This window comes from Tursiops truncatus, chromosome 1 (genome assembly GCF_011762595.2).
Source record: "Tursiops truncatus isolate mTurTru1 chromosome 1, mTurTru1.mat.Y, whole genome shotgun sequence".
Taxonomy (NCBI): Eukaryota; Metazoa; Chordata; class Mammalia; order Artiodactyla; family Delphinidae; genus Tursiops; species Tursiops truncatus.
In genome coordinates, this window is record NC_047034.1 from 101,071,117 (window position 1) to 101,084,386 (window position 13,270).

Genomic DNA, 13,270 nt, shown 5'->3' on the forward strand with positions numbered 1-13,270 from the left:
AATGGAAGATCTAGAACACTAAGTTAACCAGGTGGGATTTTCTTCTGCATGTAAGAGGGAGTACTGCGGGTTTGGGGGAAGGGTAGTGACCTCAGCCATCAGTTAAGGAAGACCGGGTTAGTGGCAGCGTGTAGGGCAGATTGAAGGAGCGAAGCATCAAGTAGAGAAACCAGTTTGAACACTCTTGAAATAATATAGGTAAAATGTTGTGGGCATCTGAGAGAGTGCAGCACAGAGCAAACAGGAAGGAAAGGACTTTGTGGATTCAAATTGGGTGGGGATGGGCGAGATCATTACTTAGTAGGAAGAAAAATTTTTTATTAACTCCGAAATTTCCTGGTTGAGTGCCTGAGAGGATAATAATATTTCCCAGAGAGCAGGGGCACACAAATGGCACACCTAGGCAGGAAAGATATTGAGATGCAGATGAATAAATTCCTCACTGGTTCCTCATCACCAAGATAAACCCCAAGACCCTTAGCATCTTACAGAAAGGCAGTAATGATATAAGCTGTGCCTACCTCTCTGAATTCCTAACTTGGCACTCTTCCCCTCCAACAGGTATACTCTACCTCTGCCCCAGGACACACTTCTATTCCCCTCTGTGGTTTTCCCTCGAGTATGCTATTCCTTCTACCTGAAATACCAATCCCGTTCTGCCCTAACATCCTTTAAGCTGAAGCTTTGATGGTCTCCGACCCCAAAGTGTTTTCTGACCACTTCCCCCCACTGCCACCCCCACTCCCTGCAAAGTTAATCACTCCCCTCTTTGTACTACTTATGTTCATATGTAGTTCTATTAATGTAGAACTAGGGTGTTGGGGAGGCAGATCTTAAAACTTTTTTAAAGAGAAACAGCCAATCATTTCTCTGACAAGGTAAACACCTCTAGTCACAAGGAACAGTTCATCTTTGCTTAGAAAAGAAGCACTTGAGAAGCCCTTCTTACTGACACATTTATAGGAGAGTTTGGTACCCATTGGATTGGGGAAAGTACGTAACAGGACATCTGGACAAGACCATTCCTCCAAATAACCCTAGTTAGCCCAAATTGGTAATGTGAAAATTTGCCTAGGATTGCCTTCTGGGAAGAAAGACTGAGATGTCAACCTCTTTCCTTTTGAGGTTCCATATTATTAGAACCTTCTGATAGACTGAGATAGTCCTGTCTCATAAGCTCGGGATCCTAAAGAGAAACTCCCAGGGGAAATAGGAAGCCTGGGCTGGTGAACTAGTTCAAAAACAGCCTCATGGCCACAAGGAGAACCGGTTCCAGCACAGTACTTGGCTAAGTCATGAAGGCCATCCAAATTCAGCCATCTAGGAGTACCCGAGTTCTTTGGGAACAGTATCAAAGCATAGAAAAACTTTGGGAGTCCATGCTTCAGCCACTGTACAAGCTGTGCACCCAGGACGACATGACAGGGGAGCAAGGATGCTGAGGACAGCCAACTCGCAATGGCAACAGCAGCTAGTACCCACAGAGTTTTGGCAGTAGTTCCCTCTCTTACCTGGAGACGGACAACTTTTAACTTCTCTGGGCTAAATTACTGCCTGTGGTTTTCGGTGAATTAGGTGAGAAAGGCAGCCTCAAGGGTAAGACACAGGTTTTCCTACTAAGGGCCTAACTGAGTAATTAATTGGAAAAATAAATGATATGAAATGATATGTGACTATTACCCCAAACTGATGGAGCAGGTCATACTGATTAAAAGCATTCACACACACAATTGTGCTTTTTGTTTCTTTAGAATAGATATATCTTTAGGCCCTATATACTGTTGGCACACGGCATATGTTTGTTAACCTGAACAAATATTTTGGAGTGTTAAGAGGAATACCAAGTGGAAATGCCCAGTACGTAATCAGAAAATTAAGATCTAGTTCATAGGAAAAAAGGTTAGTATTAAACATTTATTCATATGAAAATATTTGTTAATGACTTACTGTGTGCCAGGAACTGAGGCCATAGGTGAGAAAAACAGAATAGTCCTAACCCAGAACAGTCTAGTAGGTGAACAGATATTAAGCAAATAATCAAATAAATATAAAATTCCAAATATAATAAGAGTTTCAAACACACATTTAGAAAAAATATACATGGATTTAGAGGTCTTCCATATACAAAACAGATGAATCCTTGGAACTGAATAAGAGTTAAAAAGAAGAATGGGCAGTTGAGAAGTGGAGTGTAATCCTATGAAACACCTACATTTTAAGGATAAAGGAAGGAAAAGGAGCCAGGACAGTGAGAATACTTTAAAAGGTAGTATGAGAATGCAGAGACATGAGAATCAGAGAAGTCAAGATAAAAGAGAGTTCCAGTAGGATATAGGAGCATTAATTCTGATCAGTAAGTATTGGAGATACATTCCTTTGTGAAGCCTTTTCTGGACTCTCTTTTCCTCTCTTTGGTGTCCCCAAGGCACACTGTTCTGATTTCTGTCACAGCTCCTAAAATGCTAATTTATTTAAATGGCAGTAACCATTACAAGGGAAGAAACCAAGTCTTATTTTTCTTTAATCCTGCATCATCTCAATAAAAAGAATTGGATCCATACCTCATCAGCCAAACAAAATAAAAAGAATAATTTCCAAATTGATCAAAGGATGAATAAAAAGAAAAAAGAAATTTAAAGAAACTATAAAACTATTGGAAGGAAACATAAAATAATTCTTCATGAAGTAATTTTCTTATAACCTTGGCACGAGAAAGACCTTTACAAGTATTAAATCCAGAAACTGTAGAAGAAAAAAATTGATGCTTGGCTACTAAAAATAATTTCTTCATGACAAAAAACACAATAAACTGAGCAGAAAGAAAACTGTAGGAAACAATTGCACTTTATTTCATAGACTAGTGGTTCATTTTCCTAAAAGTACATCAAATCAGTAAGAAAAAGACCATAGCTAAATAGAAATGGGTAAATAATATGAAATATAGTTCATAGAATAAAAAATTAAAATTAATATGAAACAATGCTTTTTGTCACACATGATAAGTGATACAAAATAAAACTACACTAAAATACAATTTTCACCTACCAGATTGGCAAAGATCCCAAATTTTTTAAAACATACTATGAAATTTTTAAATTAATATTTCTGAGGGGCAGGTAAATTAGAGCAAACTATAAAATAATTGATCAAAAGCTTTAAAATAGTCACAAATGCACATACTCTATGACCTAGTAATTCACTTCAGGGAATTGATTCTGTAGATGTACTCTCAGATAAGTGAAATGTCATAGATATAATGCATCTTTGTAAAAGAAAGGAATTGGGAATATTCTTTAATTCCTATCAATGAAAAACTGGTTAAATAAATGTAATGGAATATTGTACATGCATTAAAGTAATGAAGCAATTCTGTATGTACTACTATGGAATGATATCAAAATATAATATTAAGCAGAAAAAAAAAAACCAGGAGCAGAATAGTATGTGAAATGTGTTACCATTCATAAAAGGAGTGGGGAGGTGAGCAATATATACTTACTTGCTTATAGATGAATGTAATATCTTTGGAAGGATACTCATGAAGTTGATCGTATTGACTAGTTGCAGGAAGGGTAAAATTGTGGTGAAAGGCAGGAAGAAATATTTGCACCGAATAAATTTGTACCTTTTATATTTTTCACCCTGTGAATATATCGTCTATTACATTTCAGAAAAAAATTTAATGAGGTGAAATTCACATAACATAAAATTAACTATTTTGAAGTCGTGGCATTTAGTACATTCACAATATTAGACAACTGCCGCCTGTATCTAGATCTAAAATATTTTCATCACCTCAAAAGAAAACCCCATACCCATTAAGCAGTTACTCTCCACTGTCCCCTCCCCTCAGCCTCTGGCAACCACCAATCTTCTTTCTCTATGGATTTATCTATTCTGGATATTTCATATAAATGAAATCATACAATAAGTGACATTTTGTGTCTGGCCTCCTTTACATAGCATAATGTTTCCCAGGTTCATCCACATTGTAGCCTTCCTTTCTATGACTGAACAATGTTACATTGTATGGATAGACCACATTTTATTTATCCACTCGTCAGCTAAGGACATTTGGATTCTTTCTACCTTTGGGCTACTGTGAATAGTGCTGCTATGAACATCCATGTACAAGTATTTGCTTGAGTACCTGATTTCAATTCCTTTGGGTGTACACCTGGGAGTAAAATTGCTAGACATATAGTAATTCTATGCTTAAAGTTTTTGAGGAGCCGCCAAACTGTTTTTCACAGCAACTGAACCATTTTGTGTTTCCACCAGCAATGAATGGGGGTTCTAATTCTTTGACATTCTCACCAACACCTGTTATTGTTTGGGTTTTTGATCATAGCCATCCTAGTGAGTCTGAATACTCATTGTGGTAATGATTTGTATTTTCCTAGTGACTAATGATGGAGAGTACATATTCATGTGCTTGTTTGCCCTTGTGTATCCTCTTTGGAGAAATGTCTGTTCAAGTCCTTTGTCCTTTTTAAAATTGGGTTGTTTTCGTTGTTGAGTTGTAAGAGTTCTTTATATATTCTGGATACTAGATCTTTATCAGATATATGATTTGAAAGTAGTTTCTCTCATTCTTTAGGTTGTCTTTTCACTTTCTTGATCATGTCCCTTAATGCACATTAGTTTTTAATTTTGACCAAGTCCAGTTTATCTGTTTTTTCTTTTGTTGCTTATGCTTTTGGTGACATATCTAAGAATCTATTGCCAAATCCAAGGTCATGAAGATTTATCTTTTATCTTCTTCTAAGTGTTTTATTGTTTTAGCTCTTATATTTAGACCTTTGATCCATTTTTAGTTAATTTTTGCATATGGTATGAAGTTGTCTAATTTTCTTCTTTTTTGTGTGGATATCCAGTTATCCCAGAACTATTTTTGAACCTATTATATTTTTTAAATGAACTTTAAGTATAAAAAAAATAAACTTAGTCTTTTCAGGCTTTCCTCCTTTTGGGGGGTGTAAAAGTTTTGGGGTCTCATACATAACTAAGGAATTGTAGAGGCCCCTTCATTTATCAGTTCTCTGTCTGTACTATCTGTGACTGAAGCGTCATTGTCTCAGCCTGCACAGTTCCTTCCATGCCAGGAGATTTTGGATGAGGCTAGGATCTTCCAACCTAGCATTTAGCTGACCTGGTACACTCTGCAGCTAAAGAACCCCTCTCTCCTCCTGTCTCAGGCAAGATCTTTTTATTCTCTTCAAACCCCAGTCTCAGTTTAAGCTTTGACAATCAAAAGTCATAAAGCCATCCTACCAAGGCCAGCTGAAACAATGAAGCATAGAGCTTGCTCCATGAATGGGAAAGGGAAAGGGGAAACGATAGGGAGAAAACATAAACTGATATTATGCTGCTACCCATGTATTGGGAACCTACTTACAAGAAATTTGAAAACAAAGAAGATAGTCCCCACCCTCTTGAAATTAACAATGTAAGGACAAACACAGGCTAGGGAGTTATAAGGTGCCAAGTTTCTGATAACATTTATTTCTGTATTTACTTTTACATTTACATTCACTTCAGTTCTCTGTCTGGTCCACTGTGCCCCACACTTGCATGCTCAGTTCCAATCATTTTTAAGCAAATTCTGATTCAAATAGTAGTTACAGTATTGATGCCCTATCTGACAGGCTAAATTCTCAGTCATCCACTTGTATGTGGGATCCAGTCAACCAGACACAGCTCCTGGGCCTCCGTAAAGCAAAGTTTGATTCATTATTCAACTGAATACTACCATCTCTCTTTTAGAATTATTGTGCTGCCCTGACCCCGGCTGGGACTGGACACTATGCTGAGTCTTCTCAGGCCTCCTTCACAGAACTAGAACTTTGCACAATTCCATGGCCAGCCTAGGGTTCTGCTCCCCAGTCCCTTTATATGACTATTGGCCATTGTCTGATTCCTGGATTCTCTACCACTCTATGCTATCCACCAGAATGGAAATTTAAAAGGCTGCTAGAATTTGGTGTGTCAGGAAAACCATAATAAAGCCAGAAAGATATGAAATAAAAAAGCTATAAAAAGCCCAATGAAGTCTTTACTATTTTCATTTATATAATTTTTTAAAAATTGAAAATGCATACTGTTTTACCAATATAGTTGACCCTTGAGCAACATGGGTTTGAACTGAGTGGGTCCACTTTCATATAAATTGTTCTCAGTAAATATAGTACCTGTGTTTTCATTTTGCAGGTCTTTAAATTAACAAGTTTGGAGGAAAGTTTGTCTTCGATAAGGCATCACAATATATGGAATCAAAAGAAGTAGGGTTTGAGTCCTGATTCTATCCAAACTGTTTCACCTTTCATCTCAGGTGAGTCATTGATCAATTCCTTTGTTTTTGAGGCAGAGAAAGCAGCACTGATTTTCAGATGGGCAGCGGGGTCAGTGCCCCTAACTCCCACATTGCTCAACGGTCAACGGTGTGGCTGTATATTGTAGTGATAAATTGTGAGATAAGAAAAATGTAAATTGGCTTATAATTAAATTGCAGATCTAAATTAATTCATCCTATGTTGTCTCAATTGCCTATTCATACAATGTTTCAAAGATCTATCAGGGATCTTTAGGGAAAAAGGACTGAAACATAAAACATTTAAAACTATAAGGTGACTTATTTAATGTAAAAATGAGCATAGGCAAAAATGCCTTAGAAGTTTCCAAAAGGAGCAGAATAATATGAATGGAATTAGCATGGTGAAAAGTTCTCTGTTCTCTGAATGTTCCTTTTATAGACTCTTATTCTTACATGATGGTTATGGTATCATTTCTTATCTCTCTGAGACTATGAATGATAGTTATTTTTAAGTTGTCTTCTCTCTGCACACTCTGTTTTCTCCAAGTTATTATTTCTTTTTTTAAAAAATTTATTTATTTAATTAATTTATTTTTGGCTGCGTGGGGTCTTTGTTGCTCGTGCAGGCTTTTCTCTAGTTGCGGCAAGCAGTGGCTACTCTTCGTTGTGGTGCGCGGGGTTCTCATTGCAGTGGCTTCTCTTGTTGTGGAGCACAGGCTCTAGGCACGTGGGCTTCAGTAGTTGTGGCATGCAGGCACAGTAGTTGTGGCTCGCGGGCTCTAGAGTGCAGGCTCAGTAGTTGTGACGCACGGGCTTAGTTGCTCCGTGGCATGTGGGATCTTCCTGGGCCAGGGCTTGAACCCATGTCCCCTGCTTTGGCAGGCGGATTCTTAACCACTGCGCCACCAGGGAAGTCCCCAAGTTGTTATTTCTATCATGCCTTTATCTTCCACATAGGAGATTTTCCTTGGATGTCTAATAACCCTTGATTTTGTGTTCATGATCCTTGATCGTGTGGAACAATTTTTAAAGCCTAAAAATTAGCACTGATTAAAAGAAAAATACCACCAACATGTAGGTATTTTACTTTATTCAACTGACTTAGTTTACTTTATTTACTTTATGCCTTCATGTCTATTCCTATATTTACTTGGGCCCTACTTTGTGAAACAGGTTCAAGAAGATGATTATTTAAATCATAATGATAACTCTGAGGGGGAAAGCTATAAAAAGGTAAGCATGAGCAGAAGATTGTAAAGCTACAATGGACCTTTTTTTTGATGTTAATGCTTTTTTAAAATTGAAGTATAGCTGATTTACAATTTTGTGCTAGTTTCAGGTGTATAGCAAGTGATTCAGTTATACATGTATCTATATCTATTCTTTTTCAGAATCTTTTCCCGTATAGGTTATTACAGAATATTGAGTAGAGTTCCCTGTGCTATACAGTAGGTCCTTGTTGATTATCTATTTTATATATACTAGCATGTGTATGTTAATCCCAAACTCCTAATTTATCCCTCTCCTTTCTTTCCCCTTTGGTAACCATAAGTTTGTTTTCTATGTCTGTGGGTCTATTTGTTCTGTATATAAGTTCATTTGTATAACTTTCTTTTAGAGTCCACATATAAATGATATCATATGATATTTGTCTTTCTCTGTCTGTCTTACTTCACCTAGTATGATAATCTCTAGGTTCATCCATGTTGCTGCAAATTATATAATTTCATTCTTTTTATGGCTGAGTAATATTCCATTGTGTATATATACCACATCTTCTTTATCCATTCATCTGTCAATGGGCATTTAGTTTTTAAAAAACTAAAAGTAGAGCTACCGTATGATCCTGCAATCCCACTCCTGGGCATATATCCAGAGAACGCCGTAATTCAAAAAGCACGCCAATGTTCACTGCATCACTATTTACAATAGCAAGACATGGAAGCAAACTAAATGTCCATCGACAGATAAATGGATCTTTACATCTAGACCCATGGCCTTATTTACAGATGAAGAAACTGAGTTAAGGAGAGGTGAAGTGACTTGGCCAATATTCTGTGACTAATTAGTGACAAAATCAGTATAATCTTCCCTATTCTATTTTTTGTTTCTATATTCTTCCCAGCTCCTTCCTCTGTAATATAGTTACAGGAAGACAGACCCATTCAGAGTAGTGTATAAATGTTGGTACCCACTTGAATTCAAATATTTCTGTTTAAAGTTGTTAACTTGAGGTTTTAATAATCAAAGCAGGATTATTAGAAAATAAATAATGAGATTCATTAAACAAATTAAGAAATTGCCAATTAAATATATCTTTTTAAAGAAAGCTATACATAGGAAAGTTGACTTGATTACCAATCCGTAACCATTAAGAAGGTTTTGATTGTTTTGTTTAAATTTTTTGTTTATTTTCATCTTATGATCTATTTATTCTATTCTCTTGGTCTCAACTAATTGCTCCCTAATATCCCTGATAGCACCTTGGAGCAGCTTTGTTCATAGTTTCATTTGTGCTACAAGAATGAATGGAGGGCTTCCCTGGTGGCGCAGTGGTCGAGAGTCCGCCTGCCGATGCAGGGGACACGGGTTCGTGCCCCGGTCCGGGAAGATCCCACGTGTCGCGGAGCGGTTGGGCTCATGAGCCATGGCTGCTGAACCTGTGCTCCGCAACGGGAGAGGCCACAACAGCGAGAGGCCCGTGTACAGCAAAAAAAAAAAAAAAAAAAAAAAAAAGAATGAGTGGATATTTTTTCATCATGACAAAATATATGAACCTTACTCCTAAAGTCAGCTCCGAAACGAGGAAACTCTAGCAGCAATCTCACTAAAGTCAAGAACAACAGATGCCTGCTATCTCCACTATTATTTAACATTCTCTGGAGTTACTACCCAGTGTAATTAGACTACTGGAAACAATGAGGCAGAAGAAAATAAGAAGTAAATCTATCTATTTGCAGATAAGATGGTGATATACCTGGAAAACCCTAGAATAGGGGTCAGCAAATTATGGACCACAGGTGAAATTCAGCCCCTCATCTGTTTTTTAAATAAAGTTTTAATGGAACACAGCTATGTCTACTCATTTCTGACTTGTCTATGGCCGCTTTTGCACTACAATGGCAGGGTTGAGTAGTTGCATCAGAGACCTTTACACCATCAGGTCTAACATATTTACTCTCTGGTCCTTTACATAAAATGTTTGCTGACTTCTGCCCTAGAGAATCAATGGTAAAGTTATCTCAAACAATAAAAGAATTACAAAAGGTAGCAAGATATAAATTTACCATGCAAGAATCAATAACATTCATATATACAAATAACAACCAGTTAGAAGATATAATGGATGAGAAGACCCCATTTACAATAGCATCAAAAAAGAAAAAATATTTCAGAATAAACCTAATAATAAATGTTCAAAACCAATATGAAGAAAATTATAAAACATTCCCAAAAGACACAATAGTAGTTTTGAACAAATAGAAAGACATCCCCGTTCTTGGTTAGGATGTTTCAACATCATCAGTATGTGAGTTCTCCCTTAGTAAACACTGCAATTTCAAGTAAAATTCCAACGAGCTTTGTTTGGAAGTAGATAAGTTAATCCCAAAGTTCATATGGGAAAATAAACATGCAAGAACAGCTGACAAGAAAGCATTTAACCCTTTCAGATATTAAAATATACTATAATGCCTCTATAATTAAAAGTGTGGTATTGATACATGAATAGATAGACCAATGGAATAGTATAGAAAATCCAGAAATGGAGCCAACTGCATATAACAGTCTAGCATATGATAAATGTGGTATCTCTCATCACTGGGCAAATATAATTTTTTTTTTAATAAATGGTGTTGAGACAACTGGATAACCATTTGAAAAAAGATAAATTTAAGTCCATTTCTCACACCATACACCAGAATAAACTCCAAATGGATCAGATATCTAAATGTAAAAAATAAATTACACAAGTACTGCAGGAAAACATGAGTGAATTCCCCTATAACACAGATATCAGAAAAGTCTTTCTAACTATAATTAAAAATCCAGATGCAGTAAAAGAAAAAGATTGATAAATATAAGGACTAAAAATTTAAAAACTTTGATATGTCCAAAAAACAGCATAAGCAAAGTCAAAAGACAGATGATAAACTAGAAGAAAATATTTGCAACTTACATTCCAGTTAATGGGATAATATCCCTAATTTATAAATAACGTATAAAACCTGAAAGAAAAAACGCCTATAGAAAAATGGGCAAATGACAAAACACAGACAATTTACAAAAAGAGATATAAAAAATGGCCTTTAAACATATTGAAAGATGTCTAATAAGAGAAATTAATGGAAGTAAATTTCTTACCAATAGCAAGTTACCCTCTGGCAATAATATGAGGAAAACAGACACCCTCATACATCACCGTGGGAATGGAAAAAAAAAAAATGAGGGAAGTTGGGAAATACAAATACAAACACAAAATTATACATGCATTTACCCCTTGCCCAGAAATCCTACTTCTAGGAATTTAAATGCCCAAGGAAGTGGATCCACTTCCAGAAATACAAAAATCCATGCGCACAAAATTCTCTCTTGCAGCATTATTTGAAACTGCAAAATAATGGAAACCAGCCGAAGATTCAAGCATAGGACATTGATTGAAGAATCTTTGGTACAGGTACACAAAGAAATTCTATGCAGCTTTAAAAAAAAATAATAGAGAAGATTTCTGTGAATTGAAATGGAGTAATTTTGGGAGGTACGACTAAGTTTAGAAAAAGCAGAAGGGCTTACATAGGATATTATCTTTTACGTACAAAAAAAGGGAAAACAAGGATACATACATTTTTTTTGCTTATCTTTTTTTTTCTTAAATTTATTTATTTATTTAACTTATTTATTTTTGGCCGCGTTGGGTCTTCGTTGCTGTGCACAGGCTTTCTCTAGCTGCGGTGAGCGGGGGCTACTCTTTGTTGTGGTGTGCAGGCTTCTCATTGCAAGTTGGAAAATGATCATTTTGCAACAATCACAGTAAAGATTGTATCAGGTAAGAATCACCAATGATGCTAAATCTAGGAGGAAATTTTCATAAGGAATAGGATATTTTCTCGATTCTAAATTATCTCTGCATAGTCCACCCATGATTTACAACGGAGAGGAAAATAGTAATTTTACACTGAATAAATTAGACAGCATCTTGACAGGGCAATCCAAATTAAAATCACCAATGGGGGACAGATGGACAGTTCATGCCTCTAACTGTGCTACCCTGAGAAAGAGCATCTCCCATGCAGTATTCTGGTCTAGACTGCATAATATAAATCTAATTCTGAGGAAACATCAGAACAACCTGAAATGAGGAACACTTTTTTTTTAAAGAGAAGGGGGTACCAATTTGTCAAAAATGTAATGTTATAAAGACAAAAAAAGGCTTTAGAAATACTCCAGATTAAAGGAGGCTAAAGAGAGGTGACAGTTAAAAGCAATAGCTGATCCTAAACTGGATTTTTTATTGGGGGAGTAGGGGACTTTGTTAAGGACATTATTGGGTCAATAATTGACAAAATTGGAATACAACTGATAGATTAGAGTATTACACTGATGTCACTGAAAAAAAATAAAAAAAATAAAAAAAGTATTACACTGATGTCACTGAAATTGGTAACTATACTGTGACTATATTAGAGAATATCCACGTTCTAAGGAAGTATAGACTGAACTTTTTAGGAGTAAAAGGTCATAATTTTGGAGCAAAGGACCTTCAAATTGTTCAGGGAAAACACACACACACACACACACACACACACACACACACACACACACAAATGATAAAGCAAAGTTTAAATAGTTACAATAGATAAATCTGGAAAAAGGGTATATGAGTGTTTTGTGCAACTTCAATTTTTGCTACTTTTGGTAAGTTTGAAATTATTTTTTAAAAAGAAGTTTTTTAAAAAGAGAAAATTTAGGGCTTCCCTGGTGGCGCAGTGGTTGAGAGTCCGCCTGCCGAAGCGGGGGACACGGGTTCGTGCCCCGGTCCGGGAAGATCCCACATGCCGCGCAGCGGCTGGGCCCGTGAGCCACGGCCGCTGAGCCTGCGCGTCCGGAGCCTGTGCTCTGCAACGGCAGAGGCCACAGCAGTGAGGCCCGCGTACCGCAAAAAAAAAAAAAAAGAGGGAAAATTTAAAGACATTCGAGAACATCCGTAGCAGCCTTATTCATAACAGCCTAAAACTGGAAACCCTCGTGTCCATCAACAAGAGAATGAGTAAACAAGCTGTGATACAGCCATACAATGGAACACCACTCAACAACAAAAGTGAAGAACTACTGACAAGTACAGCAACATGGATGAATCTCAGAAACTGAAAGAAGATACATGCACACGCACATGTGCACACACGCACACACACGCTACTTGGTTCAATGAATATGAAGTGCAAGAACAGGCAAAATGCTATAAACGTATCATAGAAGTCAGAAAATGGTTGCATTTGGAAGTGGGGTAAAATCGACCAGAACTTTCCGGGGTGATGAAAGTGTTCTATATTTTGTTTGGGGTCAGGGTTTTATGGGTGTTTACAAATGTCAAAACATCAAACTGAACACTTAAGATCTGTGTCTTTTATGGTCTACAAATTATAACTCCAACTAAATGAATGAATGAATAAACAAACAAACAAGGTAATTCTTTTTTAAGGGCAATAACTTAAGGTAAATTCAGGTTCAAAGAGAAGTTAGTATCCCTGGAATTTGTTCCAGTGTTAAGACCATTATGTCCTGAGAAAGATCTGGAGTTTCTAAAAATAGCAAAGGGAAATAATTTATCTTAAGAAGACCTAGGGTATCTGAAAACATGGAAGGGAAATAATTTATCTTAACCATCCCTCAAGCAACTTTTAGAATATTTAAGGATGTCCTGTGGGATGTATGGTTAATTTCAAAACATAACTAACCAGT